Raw genomic sequence first — 20840 nt, forward strand, 5'->3', positions numbered from 1 at the left:
TTGAGGGTGTGACATTTAATTAGCATATTCCCTCTTTATTAGATAGGATCGCCACAGTAATCCTGTCTACCTGAAAAATTTTAGACTGGCTCCTGAGCAGGTAAGTCTAATCTCTTTTACTGTCTCTTTTAGGTAAAACTTTTAAGAGTAATCTCAATATCAAAAAGTTGTTTCCTTAATAAAATTCCCTCAAAAGGTTTCTGTAGAACAAAATAAACTGGTTTCTTCTGGACTTAACTAGACCACTGTGTTTTAAAATAAACTAGAGGCCCGGTGCACAAAATTCGTGCACAGGCACGGTCCCTAGGCCTGGCCTGCGATCAGGGCCATTTTCCCTGGCTGCCGGCAGCCGGCCCCACCCCCTGCCACTACCCACCCCCGGTTCCCCATTGCCCATCGAGCAATCGGAGCCTGCTGGCCGGGGGGAGGAACCAAGAGGTTGGCCGGCAGGCCCCAAACCAGTGATTGGGGCCTGTGGGGTGGGGGAAGCTCCTGCGTTGAGCACCTTCCCCCTGGTGGTCAGTGCGCATCATAGCGACCAGTCGTTTTGCTGTCCAGTCGATCTGCATCTTATGCTTTTATATATATAGATTACTTGTGAGGGATTTAAGCCACTAGAAAACTCTACTGCTTCCTAAGTCCGGGAGTAACAGTTTCTTCAAGACATTTTATGACATACGTCCTACTAAAAAAAAAAGGCCAAAAGGTATAACCTAAATTCAATCAATCGAGGAAGAGTTTGCAAAATAATAACAGGAAAGTTCTCCCTTTTCTCATCATTTCTGCCCAATTTCAGCTCTCTCATGGCTAACAGAAGATTCACGACTGCTTAACCTTAAAGTAAATAAGCACATTTTATCTTCTGAGAGGAAAATGGAAACACTGTCATCTTCTCCAATTAGACTTTCATCACATAAATTTACACCCTACATAGATGCAGACTATGTAAATACAAACTATGCTGAATAAATAATTGAGAACCATAAAGCTACAAGAACATCAAAAGTTATCTACTACACATGCCTGTACTGAATGAAATATTACTTTGAAATATTCCTAGACCAGTAGAAATCAATACCACTCATATTTGGGTAGGAGCTGTGCAATCTTTTAAATTTGCTGAAAAAACAACAACAAAGCAATAAAAGTTGAGGGGGCTGGAGAGGAGGGGAGAGTGGGGAGGGTGGAGCAGAAATGAGTGGAAGTGAGTGCACACATGTATGCACCCACATATTTAAGCTTTTAAACTGCCAATATCTTCGACATACATCTTCACTCTAGGAAGACAAAAGAAACTATCAACATTTGCCAATTTACCCAGAAGTTCAAGACCAGAGCTTGAAAGATTGACAGAAAAAAAAAAAGTTCTTAATTTCCTTAAAACACATTTTCCAAAATATATGCTGTGATTTTGTACAGATACAAAATGATAACGTTTTCTCTTACTCCATTATTTCATTAGAGAGACAGAGAAACAGGGAAGCGAGAAAGAAAAAAATCCATAATCCAAACCAACAACCATGCAAACCTCAAGAGGTATTCCAAGTCTCTAGTGGCAGCTGAAAGAGAGAGAAAAAAGCCACACACCACACCACCTGTCTGCTCCCTATCAAGTGTATACCAAGGGAGGGGTCATGGGAGGGGCCGAATACCTGTGGCTGGAAAGCTTATTTACCTTGTTTATAAAGTCACCCACACAGCAGCACGGAACTAAAGGTTGTTTTGATCCTTCTTTGATGTTAGCCCCTAACCATAGGGAAAAGACCGAAAAAAGGAGGGGAGAGGGAGAAATACAGGAAAGGGAGGAGGAGAGAGGAAAAGAAGTGGGAAAAGAAGTGGGAAAAGAGGGAGAGAGAGGTTTTCTTTTTAGGCCTCGCTCCTGCCGCCTTCGTCCCCACCTGAACTCAGGCTTGCCCTTCCTGGCACTTCCTGTAGGGCAGCTGTACACTGTGGGGCACTTACCTTTGTGGGCATGTCTTACTGCCTTCCCACATGGCAAACAAGCTTTCCTGTATTCATACATCCCTTTGGCAGCCCTCATCGGTGCCACTAGGTCAGTCTTTTGTGCTGGCGAGTGCAATGGCGGCCCTGACGGGAAAGAACTTTTAATGTCTTCCCTAGTACTGAGCCACAAGAAACGACGAGTGCTCCCAGGCACAACTCCCCTGGCTCTGCTCCTCAAAATGCTCTCGCTAGTACACCGTTGCTTAGCAATATTTGCCTTCCCCCTGTACATTTGAAATTGGCAACATCTGTCCCTTTGGCAGTTTTGACTTGTGCAAAGACCATGCTCGTAGCTGAAAAACATACAGCTTTAAGAAATGGGCAATCCTTCACTCTTCCTTCTCCCTGCAAAACTCCAAAATGGTTTAATCTTTGCTTATACAGGTTGATATAAAAATCTATAGGATTTAAGGCAGCTGATAGTACATAAGCAAAATATTTCAGCCACCAGTGGGAGTTCCTATTAAACCCCACCTAATAAGTAGTGTATCTGCACAATTATACCTGAACTAAAAACCCTATTTAATTCACAATTTTCTACGTAATTAATTCTATCACTAGGTATTATGTGTAAATACATACAAGCAAGACAAAATATATTGGCAATTTATTCATTGAGTAGGTAAGGGAATTTTCATGCTTACATTATAGCCCAACCTCATAAACACACACACACACACACACACACACACACACACACACACACACATTCCACACATGGATGAATGGCAAAGGAACCTAAAAAAATCTAGAGGGAAAAAAGTTCATTTAGGTAATTGCAGCCCTGGCCGGTGTGGTTCAGTTGGTTGGGAGTCATCCCAGGCACAGAAAGTTTGCCAGTTTGATTCCCAGTCAGGACACATGCCCGGGTTGCAGGCTTGATCTCCAGTAGGGGGCATGTAGGAGGCAGCCCATAGATGTTTCACTCTCCTATCAATGTTTTTTGCTCTTGCACTGATGTTTCTCTCTCTCCCTCTACCTTCCTCTCTCTCTAAAAAAAAAAAAAAAAAAAAATCAATTTAAAAATTGTCTTTTTAAAGTAACTGCAACATTATGAAATTTAAAACAAATGATCTTAAGTTTTCTAAATTATCCCTCAATATAGTCATCTTGGTATTTTCCTGAGATTACTCATTAACACTAAAACAGTTCATAATACTGTAATTTTATGCATAAAAAACCCTAACATAATAAAATAAAAATGTTTTATGGGTAGTTATGTTCTCTATATAATTACTTTTTATCTAGCACATCAACAGGGAATAAAAATCAGAGTCATAAAAAGCATAATAGTCAACTAAGTACTGAACAACACTCAATGCATTCAAACTTTACTATGCAGATATTTTTGTTCTTTTGGGCCAAACCAATTTTGACATATTAGAAACACATGTTTTCAAAGACATTCTATAGGAAGTGAGTTCCAGCTCCAAAGGCAAGGCTGACCTATTGCTTTCATCAAGTCTCTACCTAGAGCTTAGAGAAGCGTAAAAGACTGGGTGATACTCATGACCACTAAAAATACACCCAAAAGGTCCTTGACTCTGTGGGTTTATCAACAGCCCTCGAAGTCTACAGCATGCATGGATTTGGAATCCTGCTTAGTCACAAATGTGAATTCAATACCCTAGGACCCACTTCTCACTGTAGTTCAGCACTCGCTACTTGCCCAGAAGCACACAGTAATACTTGTGAAGTATAAGCTTTCCATTGGAGTTTATGGAAGAAACTTGAGCATGCTTTGCAAATTGGGGGATTCTCAAAAATCTCAGATGTTCCTCCAAGTCATCCCCAGTGGTTCTGGCCTTACAGGGTAGTACTTATGAGTTAGCTAGGTTCTGAGTCCGACACATGAGCTTCAAGACTTGGCTCTGCCAGGCACCAACTATTAAGCTCACTGCATGGAAAAGGCTTAAGCCCAGTGCCAGACTTGGTGAAAGCAATAGGTACACAGTACATCCTTAATGAAATATAGACATCATTTTTATTATTATACTATCCTACCATGACACATAAGTCTCCGTCTCCCCCCCACCCACCCCTTTCTTCCATTCTCAATTTTCCCACTTCTCCAACTCATCACTCAAACACAACTTTTACTTAATGACTGTCTACGAAAATTTCCTCTGAATGGGGAAGGGAATTCTGAAGGAATGAAGGACAACAAATTTCATATCTTTTAATAACTGTATAGTGCATCCTTGTTTGCACTTCGCTTTGATTTACCGTGAAACAGCTAATGTCGCTCCAGCCCTAAAGAGGCCATCACCTTACTGAACATTGGTGGCTGAAATATGTTTCCAATGAATTCTGAACTAATTAATGTAGGGAATTGTAGAGGCTGGAATCCTGGGCCCTGGGGACTAGGAGAATGGAAGGAGCCAAGGCAGGGGCTATGGTGCTGTCCACCAGGCCAGTGCTGATAAGCCTGGAGGGTTCTATTCTACAGGAACCCCCCATGCCAACCCATACGTTGGACAAAAAGAAGAGCAAAAAGCTTCCCTTGAGAAGAGTCACATAGCTATGAGGGGAAAGCAAAACCAGTCATCTCAACACTGCCCTCCTCATAAGTATTCCTGTAGAGTCTACAGCAGTGATTTTCAACCTGTGGGCCACAAGCATTTTTAAAAATGCAATACCGGACTATTTAGTCAGGAGCACTGACCTCTTTGCCCTTAGATTGTCATATTAAAAAATGACAACAGCTAATACAATAGCTGTCCAGTGTAAATGAATCAAAATCATACCTATTTTTTGGTCAGATCAGCAAAAAATATATTTTTGGTGTTCCACAGAATTTTACTTATTTTATGTATGTCATGACATGAAAAAGGTTAAAAATTACTGGTCTACAGGGCAATGATGGTCCACTAGAAAGCCAAACTCCAGGGGTGTTATTTAATCAACTACTAGAGCAATACTGAGAATTTCTCCATTCTGAGGCTTCTGGTATAAAACTTGCTCCTAAGGATGAATGTCATGAGCTACCCCATAGTGCCACGCCTATCTAATAAAAAGGTAATATGCAAATTGACCGTCACTCCAACACACAAGATGACCACCCCCATGTGGACACAAGATGGCTGCCACAAGATGACCGGCAGGGGAGGGCAGTTGTGGGAGATCAGGCCAGCAGGGGAGGGCAGTTGGGGGGAACCAGGCCTGCAGGGGAGAATAGTTGGGGGTAACCAGGCCTGCAGGGGAGGGCAGTTGGGGGTGACCAGGCCAACAGGGGAGGGCAGTTTGGGGGCAATTGGGCCAGCAGGGGAGCAGTTAGGCGTCGATAAGGCTGGCAGAGGAGTAGTTAGGGGGTGATCAGGCTGGCAGGCAGAAGCGGTTCGGGGCAATCAGGCAGGCAGGCAGGCAAGCAGTTTGGGAGCCAGCAGTCCTGGATTGGGATCAGGCCTAAATGAGCTGTCGGACATCCCTGGAGGGGTCCCAGATTGGAGAGGGTGCAGGCTGGGCTGAGGGACACCCCACCCCCACCCCCGGTGCACAAATATCGTGCACCGGGCCTCTAGTCAGTAAATAATCATTAGGTCTACAAGCACAGAAAATAAAACACATGCTGTAATACTCTTATCTAAATCAGCTACATCTTAACATTACCATATAGTAATACTCTACCCTATTCTGATATTCTAGGGGAAAAAATCTATAACCCCTGCACTGTTTTCACCTCTGAAAATGTTCAAATACAGTCCAACCCAAATCTCCTTCAAATCCTGCACACCACATAATAACTTGCAGAACAACCTGCTGGCACAGTCAAAAATAAATTTCAAAAGTGGGGTATTACTGTAAAAGCCTTACTAAAACATATTCCTCACTTCAGAGAACTTTCTACAGTATGGTATTTGTAGTACTAGTAGCAGTAGAAGCTGTCAGTATTAAAAACGTATATTAAGAACAGTCGGCTGGAGAGGGTAGAAGTAGGGAAAAGAAAATAATGGACAAATTTAGTCCTGAACTGAGGAAAGTTCTTCAAACATGAAGAAGTCCTTCATTGGTGAAGGCAAGGAAAAGTTTTAAGTCACCTCTACGCTTCAAGCTTATCTTTCTTTTGTGACATTGCTCCATCTCCAAATGAACTTTAAAATTTTCTTCCATGACTCAAAATATAGTCTAAAATAGTTTTACCCAAACCTCAGTCATTTTGACACTACCTTGACAGTGATGCCATATTGTCATACTACCTGCACTAACTTAATCACCTTATGATCAACTCTCTTTTTTATTTGGCCTCACCTGAGCAATAAAATGTATGAAATTCTGGGTTTCGTAGATTAGTGTAGGTATTCTTCCTAAATCACATTAAGTTACATAAAGACTAATGCCCCTATACTCTTGAAAGTTCACATACTAATCAATACTCTTTGAACCCAAAGCTGAATAGGATGGCTGACTCTCCTTCCTCAAAAAATCATCCTGCTTTATTAGTTTATACAAGTGTCACCATCCATCCCCTCTATCAGGTTCAGGAAACCTTCACAAATTACTGGATTTGTGACCAGACCACAAAATTAACACTATATGATCTGCGGTTGAGAAGCATCTTTTTTTTTTTTCTTTCCCCATTTTGTGTCATGATGCCCAAATACAACTGAAAGCTGGAACTACCCCCATGTAGTTCTCAGACCAATTAATATAATTCTAGAACCCTGAAAATACAGTAGGTACTCAATTCTTTATTAGTGGTGCAGAATATTTATTCAAGTCTCTTGTTTTAAAATGCATCATGTTTCAAAATTTGAGTGAAATTAAACCCATAACACAGAAATTCATGATTTCACCAAAACAACTGAGAAACACCATCAAACCAACCCAGAACATTAGGACACTTCTTAGTATCCTGGTGACATCTAAACATAGTGGTAAAGTGAGTCAAGACAACTGGAAGACATATAATTTTCCTACAGTGTGAATCTGCTCTCACTGTCATGCATGTCAAGGGAAGGTGGGGCATCCCACTATCTACTATTTACTAGGCAAAGAGATCCCACTTCATTTTCACAACAGCCCTGTAGCTCAGGTAGAATTGTCCCATTTAAAGGTGGAGAAAAATGAACCCAGGTATTCTGACTCCACAGTGTTATCCATTAAGAACATTACCTCCCACTTACATTTCTTTAAAGCCTTAACATTCAAATCTAGTAAAACTACCTAAATTTCATGTTTTAAGCCAAGGGAAAGAGGTGAATCTATGACATTTACTCACACATTTATGTTTTTTAATTGATTTTTTTAAAGAGAGATTAAGGGAGAGGGGAAGAGGGAGGGAAACATCTATGTGAGAGGAAAACATCGATCAGTTGCCTCCTGTACACAACCCCAACTAGGGATGGAATATGCAACCTGAGTATATGTCCAAACCAGCAACCTTTGGGTGCATGGGACGAGATTCCTTCCCTCCAACAACATCCAAATAGTTTTCAGTGGTCCATGGATTACATTCTATTACATACTTATTATTCATCCCTAGTTGTAAATAAGTATTAACACATTAAAGTTCTCAGCAATGACAGTACTAGAGGGGGAAAAATGACATCCAACAAGAAAAATAGTTTGGAAATTCTCCAAAACAGTCACACTCATACCCTACTAAGTTATGACAAAACAACATTGAACGAAATGACATTATTCGAGGGCCTGTCTGTTGCTAAGATCAAAGGAAGGAAAGCAGCTCTTGTTTGCTGAATGGGTGCTGAAAACCAACTTCCTATTATTCGCTATAAAAACAAGAAAAGTGGTTTAGAACAAAAGGTATTAAAAGATATGCTACTGGACTGAGGTATAGGAAACATCAGAGTCCAGTTACCAGAATTCAAACTCCTTTTTAGAAAAGAACCGTATTTGAGAGCTGAAGAGAGCAGGACTGATTATCCACCTCCTTCTTACACATATAGGAAAACTAACCGAGCACATTTCCACTTGGTGACAAGAGGTAAAAATACATGTTCCATGGTTTTAGGTAGTGGCAAAATCTGAAAACCAAAAAGTTGTTGTGGGGTTTTTCTTTAACTAAAATATGAACAATTGCCTGAATTACATACATATATAGGCTTGTAGGAAAACATCATATTTGAAAATAAGGGCAAAAGATAAAAAAACAAAGTAGGACCTACTTTACATAATTTCTTTAAAAATTAATCACTTTTTACTCTAACTAGAAATCCTTCATTAATGAAGGCAAGGAAAAGTTTTAAGTCACCTCTATGCTTCAAGTTTATCTTTCTTCTGTGACATTACTCCATCTCCAATCATTAAACACGCTTGGTTATAAATCCTTCTGAAAAGAAGTATCTTTGGTATGTTTGGTTCTCATCCCTTGGACTTGCCCAAAGGAAGGAATAATCACAAGGATGTAGGAACTCACAGATTATTCGCAGGACGCGAACACCGACACCTACAGGACTCAAGCAGGGAATATGAAAGGCCCAGTGTGGACGGGGGCAAGCCCTAAGAGGTCAGACAATAGCTTCCACGTTTTTAAGAAAGAAAAAAAAATAAAATCCAGATTTGAATGTGAAATCTAGTACTTTTAGATGCTGGCAACTAAATCAACACACCATACACGCCACAGCCCCTCTGTGGGTGAGCACTCTCCAATGCTGGCCTTCATGCTTTCTTCTCTCCCAAATGGAGGAACGGGGAAATGAGAGACTGCGAAGCATGCTCATTTTGGAGAGAAAAGTCTCTTTTTAAGGCTAAACATAGCCCCATGTATATATGGACATCTTCTGTTGCCTCAAAGAGATTCTAAAAAGGCCTCTGGCCTTCGGAGGGGAAGTGGGGGTGAGTGTAAAGTACGAGGCAGCCTCTGCTGTACTGTGATGTCTCCTCTTTACTGCACCAACTCCTGCCAAAGCCTACTTCAGCGATTGGCAAACACAGCCTGACAGATCACTAAAAACATGAACCAAGTAAGCAAAACAAACCACAGTGTAGTTATTTTACATGACTTGCATGGAATAAATCTGTGAACTGTAGGTGAGTCATAACATAATAAAGGGCCCAATTAGATTCAGAACAACACACCAGTGTTTTCCCTCCTCTTAGCAACTAGTTCAATGGGATCTTGAGAGAATATAAGGCACATAAAGGACTCTGGTGTCTCTGTTTTACCCTTTACTGGAAGACTATTAATCTCACTAAAAATTAAAGCTAAGCTGCCAGACGGGCATTTTTCAGGGTCAATAATTCTTAAGCTACTAGGATACCAATTAATGATACCCAAATGGTCTAGAAGAGTTAATACCCCTGTGCCAAATGATTGGCTCATTCTCCCAAAATGATTCATTCAATGGCAAAATGTTTAAAATTGAGAATCCTTTGAGATTAACATCAACTTTATTATATGTACCACTTAATATTAATAAGCCCCAAAATTTACTGCAGGAAATCTGGTATCTTACTTAATACAGAGGAAAGCATCTTATTTTCTTAGTCATAAAACTATCTGATTAATCTCCAAACTCAATACTGAAAATCACAGCAATTATGAGGCTGGAAATCCACTAAGAATGCCTACTGATCGGATTAGGCTGCTTATTTTTAAATCCACAAGCAACAATGCCTAAAAATGACCTGGGAAACACTTAGGCTGGAAATGGTAAGCCAAACAATTCCTTCAAAAAAAAAAAAAAACTGTTGAATTTAAGGCCCATGCTTTCCAACCAAGTGTCCAAAGTAGGAAACTCAGTCCTGTATCAAAATGATTTCCCCCCCTCTGCTCTGACAAACATTGATAAGAGGCTATCTTTCAGTCTCCAGATCAAAGCAAATTGTGAAAGAACTCCTGGAGCTGAGAACTGAGCAGGAAAGCCCGGTTCTGCCCCAGTCCTCACTTGGCTACAGGAAACAAGCATATGAGACAAATGATCCTGCCCTCAAAATGTTACCACCTGGAGAAAGACACAGAGGATGAAACCAAGGGGAAGTGCTGAGACTAGAGGTCTGGACACCAGGAGCACAGGAGTAAGTCAGCTCTAAAAGCCTGTGTGGCTACAGCTGGGGCTGGAAAACATAACATAACAGGTGGGCCATACCCAAGCCTGGAGAAACGGGCAAGAATCTCATCAAGAAGGCACTGGCCCTGGCCGGTGTGGCTCAACGGGTTGGAGCGTCAACGGGTTGGAGCATCATCCATACACCAAACCAAAAGGTGTCGGGTTAGATATTGATCCCCAGTTGGGACACATGCGGGAGGCAACAGAATGATGTTTCTCACTCTCCCTCTCCAACAACTACAAAAAAAGGCAGCTGGAGCTAATCTGGAGTTTTATCCCGAAGGTAATGAAAAGGTGCTCAAGGATCTTAAACTAGGAAAACTAGATCAGGTTTTCACACAATAAAAATCACTCCTTTGTGAAACAGAGTAGTAGATCTGTTCCACAAAAGGGAGGAAGACAGGTTAGAAAGAAGTTGTAGTTATTTCAGAAAGGGAAAAAATCGGAACTAAAGAAGGGGCAGCAAAGAAAGAGAAAGCAGCTTTCAATAGATACTTACCAAGTAACCTCCACAGGGTAGGGTTACCAAATGGATAAAGTGGAAGACAGAAAGAAATTGATGCCGATGACCAGAAGAATATTCTGTGTGTGAGGAGGTACAGGAGAAAGCAAACATAATTAAATCTACTGTAGGCAGGTTGAATTTGAGTTCCTGTGCAACATCTACAAGAAAAGTCCAGTAGGCAGTTGGATAAAAGGATCTAGAGCTCAGAAAACTTGCGAGTTTTAAGCTAGAAAAATAAACTTGGTGGTCATCAGTTGAAGCCCAAGTGCACATGAAATCAGCAGGTAAAGCTACAGGAGAAAAGAAGGTTGAAAGCAGAGCCCTGAGGAGGGAGGGGAGGCAGCCTCCTAAGGAGATTAAGGCATGTGCAAGTGGTAGGAGAAACCCAGACAACAAAGGAGGGCAGTGTTTAGGGGACGGTGGGCAAAAGTGTCAAATGCCACAGAGGGGTCCAACAGGCTACTCTCAAGAGCATTTCCTGACTTATCCACTGGGGGCCCTGGGGGCTCTGCGGCAGCGCAGTGAGGTGGAGTGGTGGAGGCGCCAGCCAGCCAGCATGGGTTCAGCAAGTACGTGGAGAGGGAGCAGGCACAGAATGTTTACCTCCTGTCTCCAGAACGCTGCCTGTGAAGGGAGCAAGAAAGATGTGATCTGAGAAAGACAAAGGAATGAGAGTTTATTCAGCTAGGAAAGGCTGACTCTATTGCATGCATTGTTAGAAAAAAGCCAAGTGATGGGAGAAAGGTTTAAGGCAGTGGTCGGCAAACTCATTAGTCAACAGAGCCAAATATCAACAGTACAACGATGGAAATTTCTTTTGAGAGCCAAATTTTTTAAACTTAAACTTCTTCCAATGCCACTTCTTCAAAATAAGACTCGCCCAGGTCGTGGTATTTTGTGGAAGAGCCACACTCAAGGAGCCAAAGAGCCGCATGTGGCTCGCGAGTCACAGTTTGCCGACCATGGGTTTAAGGTAACCAAAAATGGTGTGCCAGTGGAAGGGCAGCGCCTTTTCTGAGATCAAAGAGAAAAGTTAAGTGGTGGGTGTAGACAAGAATTTTTTTTTTGAGTCATCATACCTGGAGAGAGCTGGAAAGTTACATACCTGGTGGCCTCATTCTCTAAAAGCTAGCGCAAAGTTAAAGTCCTCAGAGCAGGCCTATGACCACCATTACCAAAACTGAGTTTTAACCGTCCTCTCATTCGAGTCATTTGTACACCTAACAGCTGCATGATTTATCAGGTGCTGACATGAAGGCAAGGCCATGTAGAGAAACAGAGAGCTCCTGACACTTTACATATAAGTGTTACACGGGTGGTGAACACACAATTCAACATACAGATGACGTGTTATAGAATTGTACACCTGGAACCTATATAATTTTGTTGTAATCCTCACTTGAGGATATGTTTATTGATTTTCAGAGAGAAGGGGGAAAGAGAGAAACATCAATGTGAGAGAGAAACAGCAATTGCCTCTCATATGTGCCCTGACTGGGAATGGAACCTGCAACCTTTTGGTATACGGAATAATGCTCCAACCAACTGAGCCACCCAGCCAGGGCAAACTTATATAATTTTATGAACCAATGTCACCCCCAATAAATTAAATAAATAAAAGTATTACACAAATGATCATTACTCCACAGAAACCAATTTTTGTAGTAGAAAATGGCATGAGAACTAGCAGCCAAGGGTCCTGGTTTTGTGCCCCATCTCTGCCATTAACAAGCTCAAATCATTAGACTTCTTAGAGACTCAGTTCCATGGCACAAAAAATGGTGATTCGTGCCAACTGCCCTGCCTAAAGCTCAAGGTTGCTGTGACAATCGAGAGAGAAACAAATAAGCAAGTGCTTTGGAAATTAAACAGGGGTGGGGGAGGCAGTAAAATATTTCCCAGTGCACACGTCTTTATAAAGTGAAACATTTCCACCAGGGATTGCCAAACTATGAGAATGCGGCTCTTCAGGAGTGAGCTTGCAGCCCCTGTGCCATCAGGCAGGGGTGGGAAGTGGAAACCACTGCGGGGAGTGGTGTCCTCGTCCTGGTAAACCAGTTTTTAAAAGTTTGATAACCCCTAAGCAAATGCTTTCTTTCCCTGGGCTTTTCATTTGCTTATTTTTAACCATAAAAATTAAATTTTAGGGCTTTATTCACCTAGAACAGTGGTGGGCAAACTCATTAGTCAACAGAGCCAAATATCAACAGTACAACGATTGAAATTTCTTTTGAGAGTCAAATTTTTTAAACTTAAATTTCTTCTAACGCCACTTCTTCAAAATAGACTCGCCCAGGCCGTGGTATTTTGTGGAAGTGCCACACTCAAGGGGCCAAAGAGCCGCATGTGGCTCGTGAGCCGCAGTTTGCCGACCACGGACCTAGAACATCTTAAGTGGGAATTCCTGGTCCCTGAGATCTAATCCCACCTACACTTCTCAAGTATACTCCAATGAACAAGTTAATATATTCAGAATCTCCCTACACCCTCAATATCACTAATTCCTCATTATGATAACCCTCTGTCAAAATCCTACTCTTTTCCTTTAAGCCCAGTTCAAATTTTAACTCTAGCCACTCCTACCACCACCTACTGAGCTCTGATGTACCAAGCACTGTTCTAGGCACTTTATATAGAAGGCCTAAGTCCAGTCGCCTCACAGACCATATGAATAATCTGACAGCACAGCAAGGTTAAGTTCCTTGCCCAAGATCTCAGAGTTGTAACATCACGATGTACTGTCTGCCATAAAGCTAAAGTAATTTCTCCTTTTTGTTAATGACTCCAGTTTTTGGATAAATACTCAGTAAACAATTAAAGAACTTAAGAAACTGGCTTCACCACTCAGACTCACCTTCCCACTGCTCTGCTCTGCCTCTACCCATTTCCCTGAACTCCTACTGGACTTCTCACCATGTCTTGCCTCCATGTCTCTTCTTTCCCTAATCCTCTCGCCAATATCCAGACACTTCAAAAGAAAACTCAAAAAAATGGATAGTGTCCTCTTTTGAAAGACAACATAATGCAGGTGTCACAGTTAAGGGTGTGGACTAGAGCCAGAATACTTGGATCTGGATGCATCCAGCACTGGCAGCCTCGGTGAGCTCGGACAAAAGCTGCAGCTCTGTAAGACTAAGCGATAATCGTGGTGCTTATCACATGGGAGGGTTGTGAGGTCAATGAGGTAACACACATGAAGCATGTGGAACAGCTCCCACCAGAAAATGAACAAGAGAACAGTGTGAGCTTTCTATGCTCAACAGTTCCAGACTGGTTATACTTTATTCTTCACATTACATAATAAATTCATTTTGCAAGTATCTTTCTCTCCCATTAGCACCCTTTATGACTAGTGGATATTCAAATATTTGTTGACTGAAAAGACAGAAACCCAGAATGTAAAAAATGTGAATTTTTCTACAACCGAACTGTTCCAGATTAATTGGCAAAAGAATTTGTTCACCAGTTAATATGTTCTCAAGCATGAAAAATGTTGGAAGAAATTCTAATTACAGCATTAAATTCTATTAAAATTTTTTTTTCTAAAATGCTATAGCAAATATTTGCTTTAGGGTGGAGTATTTTAAAAAGTGAGCTGTAAGGAAAAGGAGAATCCATAAAGCTTGAGTTTTTAAGAATGACTGCAAGAAAGCTGAAAACCATAGAATGCTTTCCTTTCTTAAATCACAGAGTTCGATTTAAAGCTTCAAATTCTTGCCAATAGAATTTTCAGAGTTCTATTATTTGCAATGGAAACAACACAACAACAGAAAACCCCTAAGGTGATTTATCTAAGGGACACAGCTAGAAATAGGACCTCTAATTACTTAAATACTGAGGCCCCTAGATTAAAACATTAAACCTCAAAACCCTTCAGCCAAAGAGATGAAGGAGATTAGAATGGGCTTGACAAATTACCACAAGGTCAGGGAAAAAAAATGTGGAAAGTAGGCCAAGCTTAAACAGGGAATTAAATAAAGTTCAAGAGAAAACTAATGGTGTGTGTGGATGCTGAATCTCTGGGGGATTGCCAACCTGGTGATTTCAACAATTAAAGAAAGGAACAGCATCAACATAAAAATAGCTGCTTATGAAGTTTTTGGAAAATGAGAACGTGTAGCAAGGTTAACCTTGGAAAATACTGATTTTCAAATAGACCTTGGCAAGTGGAGAGGAAAGATACAAGGTCAAAAAATAAACTTATGGTAACATGAACCAGAATCCTCTCTTAAAAGGAATTCTGCTTCATATCTCATGAGTATTGGTCACCCCCTACCAAAACAGCAAAAAACCAAACTCAAGTCATCCACAGAACTCCCGGTGGAATATCTGGTTTTCTGTCCCTGAAGATTATCAGTTGGCTCAAAATAAAAAACAATTAATCTAGAGAAGAGCTAAAATGACTGGGGTGGCTACGTGAGAGCCTGGGAGAGTGCACAGCCGGGAAAGATTCTGAAGAGTTGAATGTCTACATCTTGGCAAAGGCACAATGTGAGAGACCCAGGGGGGATCCAATAACCCTCCACAAACATCTCAAGTGTGAAAACAACAAGGAGGAACAGGAATTTCTTATCCTGGTACCAAATGTACTTCTGGCATTTTGAGAAGGAATAGAAAGTAAAACGTACAAAGAAAACAGCTCTAATTAATACCACTCAAAAAAGATATCCAAGGTTCAACTGTAGGATTTCTTCTTGGGCTACTATAAGCAATTCTATTCTTTGCACTAACTCATTTCTAGCAGTTTTAGAGCTTTTTAAAAAAATACATATTTTGACTATGATATTTTAAATGTTTCCTTCAGAGTTTAAAGTATTTCTTCAAACTCAAAAAATTGCCAGGATTCGACTTGGCCAGTTGGCTCAGCTGGTTGGAGCGTTGTCCAGTGCCCCAAAAGGTTATGGATTCAATCCCCAGTCATCAGGGTGTGTACTGGAGGCAACTCTCACACCCATGTTTCTCTCTTCCCCCTTCCTCCCTCTCTAAAAAAAAAAAAAAAAAAATCAATGAAAACATAACCTCCAATGAGGAATTAAAAAAAAAAAATTGCCAGGATTAGGAAATAAAAGGTGGCAGTTTCTACTCAGCTCTAGCTGGTGAAACTGAAAATTTGAATTTTCACCAGAATTCTCCAGTTTGTAAATATTGGCTCAAGGGAGTGGGGGGCAAGGCATACTATATAGGCAAAACAAAGGTGTCTACAGGCCCAATCTAGCCTTCTGGCTGTTTGCAGCTTCTGCAATAAATTGTCACTTGCTACTACTAATTTTTAACTTCTATATTTACATATTTAGGGTCAAAAATTTAGCCAGCCTCTAAGCAAATACAAGCTACTTACTATTCAATATTTCTCATAGACTGGAAGTATTCTGTTTTAGTCACTCAGCATCAGCTAATTGTGTACACAAATAACCTTGCTATAATTTTCCTAACAAAACATGTAAGTCATGTAGGTCTGGCCAAATTATGAGCTAGCTCATGGAATCTAATTTAAATGTGCTATTATAATGAATATACTAAAAACATTTTTAGAAAATGGAGGAAAGCTAGATAAGGCTGTATCAGGATCTTACTTTCCCGTGAACATAGAAATATTGGGGGCACAAGAAAGGAAACCATAAACTGTGGAGAAAGAGAATAGTGTTGTTTGGGGTCCTACTCCCTTGGTTTTTTCCCAAAAGCTACTCTCATGTCCAACTTAGGACAAAAGCCCCATCAATTTCGTGCAATCCTTGGCCCGAGGCCCACTGGGAAGGGGCCCTTATCTCACTCCTTGTGGCCTGTTATCAGCTCTTCTGGAACAGTTTTATTTCCAGGCTCTAGAACAAATCTCAGGAGAATCAGATACAGAACCCTGAGCCTACTGTATACCTGCCAAATCAGTCTCCTAGGGAATTTTTATTTTTTACCAGTTTGTATTTTTAACAGGCTTCCCCAGGTGATTATGATGTGCTGCCAAGTTCCAGAATTAATACAAAATTTCCCTTTGATCTATAGTACTGGGCTTATAACCCAAGAGGACTTGTTGTAAAGGTATCTGTACATCACGTGGTGTAAGCCACTGGCACATACTGTTACCTCTGCTTGCAACACTGATGTTGCTTAACCCCTAACACACCGGCTATGCATGCTATGGTATGAATATTTATGTTCATGTTGAAATCCTAAACTGCAAAAGTAATAATAGTCAGAGGTGGGGCTTTGGAGAAATGCTTAAGTCATGAGGGTCGAGTCATCCTTACTGGGTTTAGTGCGTGTAAAAGAAGTTCCAGAGAGATCCCTACCCCTTCTCCCATCTGAAGGCACAATGAGAAGGCACCAGCTAAAAACCAGAAAAAGGGTCCCCTCAAGAGAACATGGCCATTCTGGTGCCTTGATCTTGGACTTCCAGCCTGCAGAACTGTGAGAAATAAATTTCCATTGTTCATTGACACCTAGTACATGGTATTTTGTCATAGCAGTGCGGGCGGTCAAGACAAGCCCTCATTTTCGTTACTTCTTCTCAATGTTCATGTCTCAAACAGAACTTCCTCAGAGAATTCTCTGACCTCCTTTAGTTAAGTCACAGTACCCTTTATCAATCTTTTGTCTGTGTAAATTCCTTTATAGCACTTGTCCAAGTTCTTACACATTGATCAGAGCGGTTATTTGAATAATGTCAGTTGCTAACTAGATAGTTAAGGTCCAACAGGACCAGAACCACCTGGCTTTGCTCACCACTATACCCCTGTCCCCAGCACTAGGCCTGGCCAACAGTAGGTACTCAAGATTATCTGAGTTAAAAGTTGCTGAATTGACGATGTATATGGAAGACAGTGGGGCTTCAAATTGTATTTTGATTGTTGCACCAGCAGGATACACACCACTGACAGACCAAAAGTTAGCTGCCTGCAGGGTTAGATCATTTCATAATAGGACAGTTCCTCTTTCGAGGTTTAGGATAATAAAAGAGCTAAATATGGAAGTAGGGAAGATTGTGTGTGCACCTAAATGCAAAGTGAATCACTATCACAGTTTCCCACTGTGGATTATTTCACACTGCTGGGCTGAAAACAGAAGGCTCCATTTAAGAGCTGCCATGAGTCAAAGTGGTCCAACAAGGAATTCCCGGCTGCAGATGACACTTCAGTCTTGGAATTCAGGTAGAAGCATTTGGTAGCTGAAAACATTCCTCAATGATGTCCTGAAAGGTCACAAGGAAAAGAGCAATACTTTGTGGAAATCAGAGACCACTAGGACTCAAAGTCAGATTCATGTGGATCAGAACAGAGTAGGACCATATAAGCAATGGCAAATTGATAGTAAATTCTACTATATTCCAGTGAGTTATTTGGGACATAAATTAAGACTAATTATACCACTGCCATGTATACTTCAAACCCTAAAACAAACAAACAAACAAAAACAAAACAGAAGCCTGTAATTTCCACTAATGGACAGATTCTCAAGCTTCCCAGATGATCTCCACTTTTTGCTTCTGAAGACCTAACAGGTCACTTCTTTCCACCCAAAGCCTTAACTACATACATGCAAACACATCCCGAATTTATTATTTCCAGTCTTAACATTTTCTCTGAGCTGGTCTACTACTTATGATTGCCAACTGCCAAGTCTGACCAGAATATATAACGGCATCTCAAAAACTTAATACATGGTCTATTCCAACCCTGTTCCACCCAAGTCAACTCCATCCCAAGTAGCTAGTAGTATCCCACCATCCATACCTTTCAAATAAATAAATAAATAATCTAAGAGCCTCACTTGATGCCTTACTGTCCCTGAGACCTCAGGCCCTTTCCCATCTCCAATCAATCACAAAGCCCTTATCGGTTCCCTGCCAAACATATCTGGAACTTGTCCACTTCTCACTATGTCCACTACCACCATCCTAACTCCAAGCCACCGTCATCACTGCTCAGCCCTAACTGTTCTCCCTGTTTTCTGCCCACTCTTGTCCCTCCAAGTCATTCTCCACCAAGGAACCAGAATGATCTTTTAAAAAACATCACTCCCCTGCTCAAAATCCTCCAGTGGTTTCCAGTCATAGCTGACAAGTAAAAGTACAAAGATCACAGAACTGGGAGTTCTAGCTCTGGCTCTGCTACTATTAACTATAAAGTTTAGCAAAATGAAGTTGCCTCACCCTCCTGGGCCTTATTTGCAAAATGAAAGGGCTGTAGGTTTATCTTTACAATTCTAATAGTCTAAGTCCAGTATATAATTTAATAGCTATACCTCGGCTTATTCCATTTCTCCCTTTCAATAAAATGCTTATTTCATAAGTCCCGTATCTCTCAGCACTCCCTCCCTTCCAGAACACTCACACAGGAATGCCGTGGTTTTCTCTGACTTTCTTTTGTTACCTTTAGGCAGAAAAGGAAAATACAAAGGATTCTCAACCTTCCACGTGGGCAGGGCAATGTCTGATGTGCAATTCTAAGGCTGGGAGTTACCCGCATGAGACCAGCCAGCACTGGCTTTGCCCTCAAATGGGTCATGTTAAGCTGCTCTACATCTTCCAGTTGACACAAAACTAAACTGACACACCCAGAGAAAACCGAGTTGCAGACTCCTGCAGGCCAGGCCTCTATGTAGTCAGAATATTGACCTTTTGATAATTTTTTTCCTCTAGGATTTTAGGGAAGATTAAGTTTTAAATGTAAGAATGACTTATCCCAGAAAAGCATCATTTTTTTAGGAAAACCAACTAAAATATACAAACCATGTATTTCCCATGAAGTGAAAGGACAGAAAGTAGTGTAAAGTAGTGGAGGGAACCACACTCATGTGGCTTGCGTCTAAAGGCACATCAGAGAGACCGGATGACTTTTCCATTTCGGCTCACTTTTTAAAACACTGTTTCAAGAAAACAGTGGGGAAGGGAGAGCAGTGAAGCAAACCACAACACCCCCCCCCCCCGCCCCCCATTCAGAAAACGGAGAAAGAAAACCTCCTCTGACTTGCCTTGGACAAACTAAGCAAATAAAGAAAAACCACTTATTACCCAACCCCTCTTCACAGCTCTACCAACAGCCAACTTCCTCTTCTGCCGCTCATTCTGGCCTTTGGTCCCAATACCACAGAGAGTCCGGGATATTGCTAATATTCTGGTTCTATATTCAGAGTTCACTTGTTTTGTGTTTAACTTCCTGTTTTTAGTCCCCCATCTCTATGCTTTCCTTGGAGTCACAGAATAGTAAATTTGAGATTTTTAAATTCAACCTACATTTTCTTAAAAATATACCTTTAACTGGGTGTGTGAACAGAAAATTAATGCTAAGTATGTGAAATGTGAGATTTTAGTTTAAAAAGCTAAATCAAATCCAAAACCTAGCCAGAAAAGTACCAATATCCCTGCATCACACACTTACTTCCCTTTCATTCAAGCTCTTGGCTCCTCATTCTCCTCACAAAGGACATCCTGAGCCCTCCATCTGCCTGAGCCCTCAGTTTCACCCCCCAATCAGCACTGCCTAAGGCCTCCCAGGGGGCTGGCACTGAAGCTGCCACTGACAAGAGAACCCTGAGCAGAAACCAGAGAGTGCCGCAGAATTAAAATGAATGCTGACTGCAAACAAGGCCAAAGATGAAAAGTTTATCTCTACTCAATTGTTGATAGCACATGCACTTGTGCAAAGAAAACCCCATTTTCCAATCACCAAGCTTATGAAGGATTTTGTTCATTTCAAATGTCCACTCAGAAAATATGCAAAAGCCATCTAACATAGTCCGTATTTGAAATTATGTATGAAATAAGACCTTGGAGAAATCTCAACTCAGCTTATCTTTTTTTTTTTTTTTTACCAAGAAAGCAAGAAGTAAACTAGGATCCTCTTTCCTGAAAGGCTACTGGGAAGCCTACTGCTGAATTTACAGGAGTTGCTGTCTTTCGGCTGACACTTGAAACTTGCTCCAGCACCTAGTAGCAGATAGTCTGTACTCAATTGTACTCTGTCTCCTGGGCAGAGACGAGTACTTTTTTGGCATCCTACCCTGCACTTAAAGCCTTTTGGTTGGGCATTTGGTGGACAATGCAAATATTTGCTATTTTATCTTAAAATTGTTTTAAAGCCATTTTTAGTTACCTAGATTTTTTTTTTAAGAATGAATGTTAAATTGTCCCCGTGTGTGTGTGTGTGTGTGTGTGTGTGTGTGCGCGCGCGCGCGCACGCTTAACTAGGAAAATAGAACAGATCCTACTTAACAAATAAAACAAAGCAAATCCCATTAAGTTATTTACTGTCTTAATTATGAGGCAGGCTGACTGGCCCTCCTTTTGAGGAGGGAGGACCTTGCTTTATCTTTCCCTGCCTCCATTCTGG

General features: G+C 41.1%; 1 protein-coding gene across 4 annotated transcripts in view; it reads right to left on the reverse strand.

Moving 5' to 3' along the window:
- Positions 1-20840, reverse strand: part of AFF1 (ALF transcription elongation factor 1) — a 196489-nt gene that overhangs the window by 72380 nt on the left and 103269 nt on the right. The gene's annotated exons all lie outside the window — the stretch shown is intronic.

The sequence above is a fragment of the Cnephaeus nilssonii genome, assembly GCF_951640355.1.
Source record: "Cnephaeus nilssonii genome assembly, chromosome: 1".
NCBI classification, from domain to species: domain Eukaryota; kingdom Metazoa; phylum Chordata; class Mammalia; order Chiroptera; family Vespertilionidae; genus Cnephaeus; species Cnephaeus nilssonii.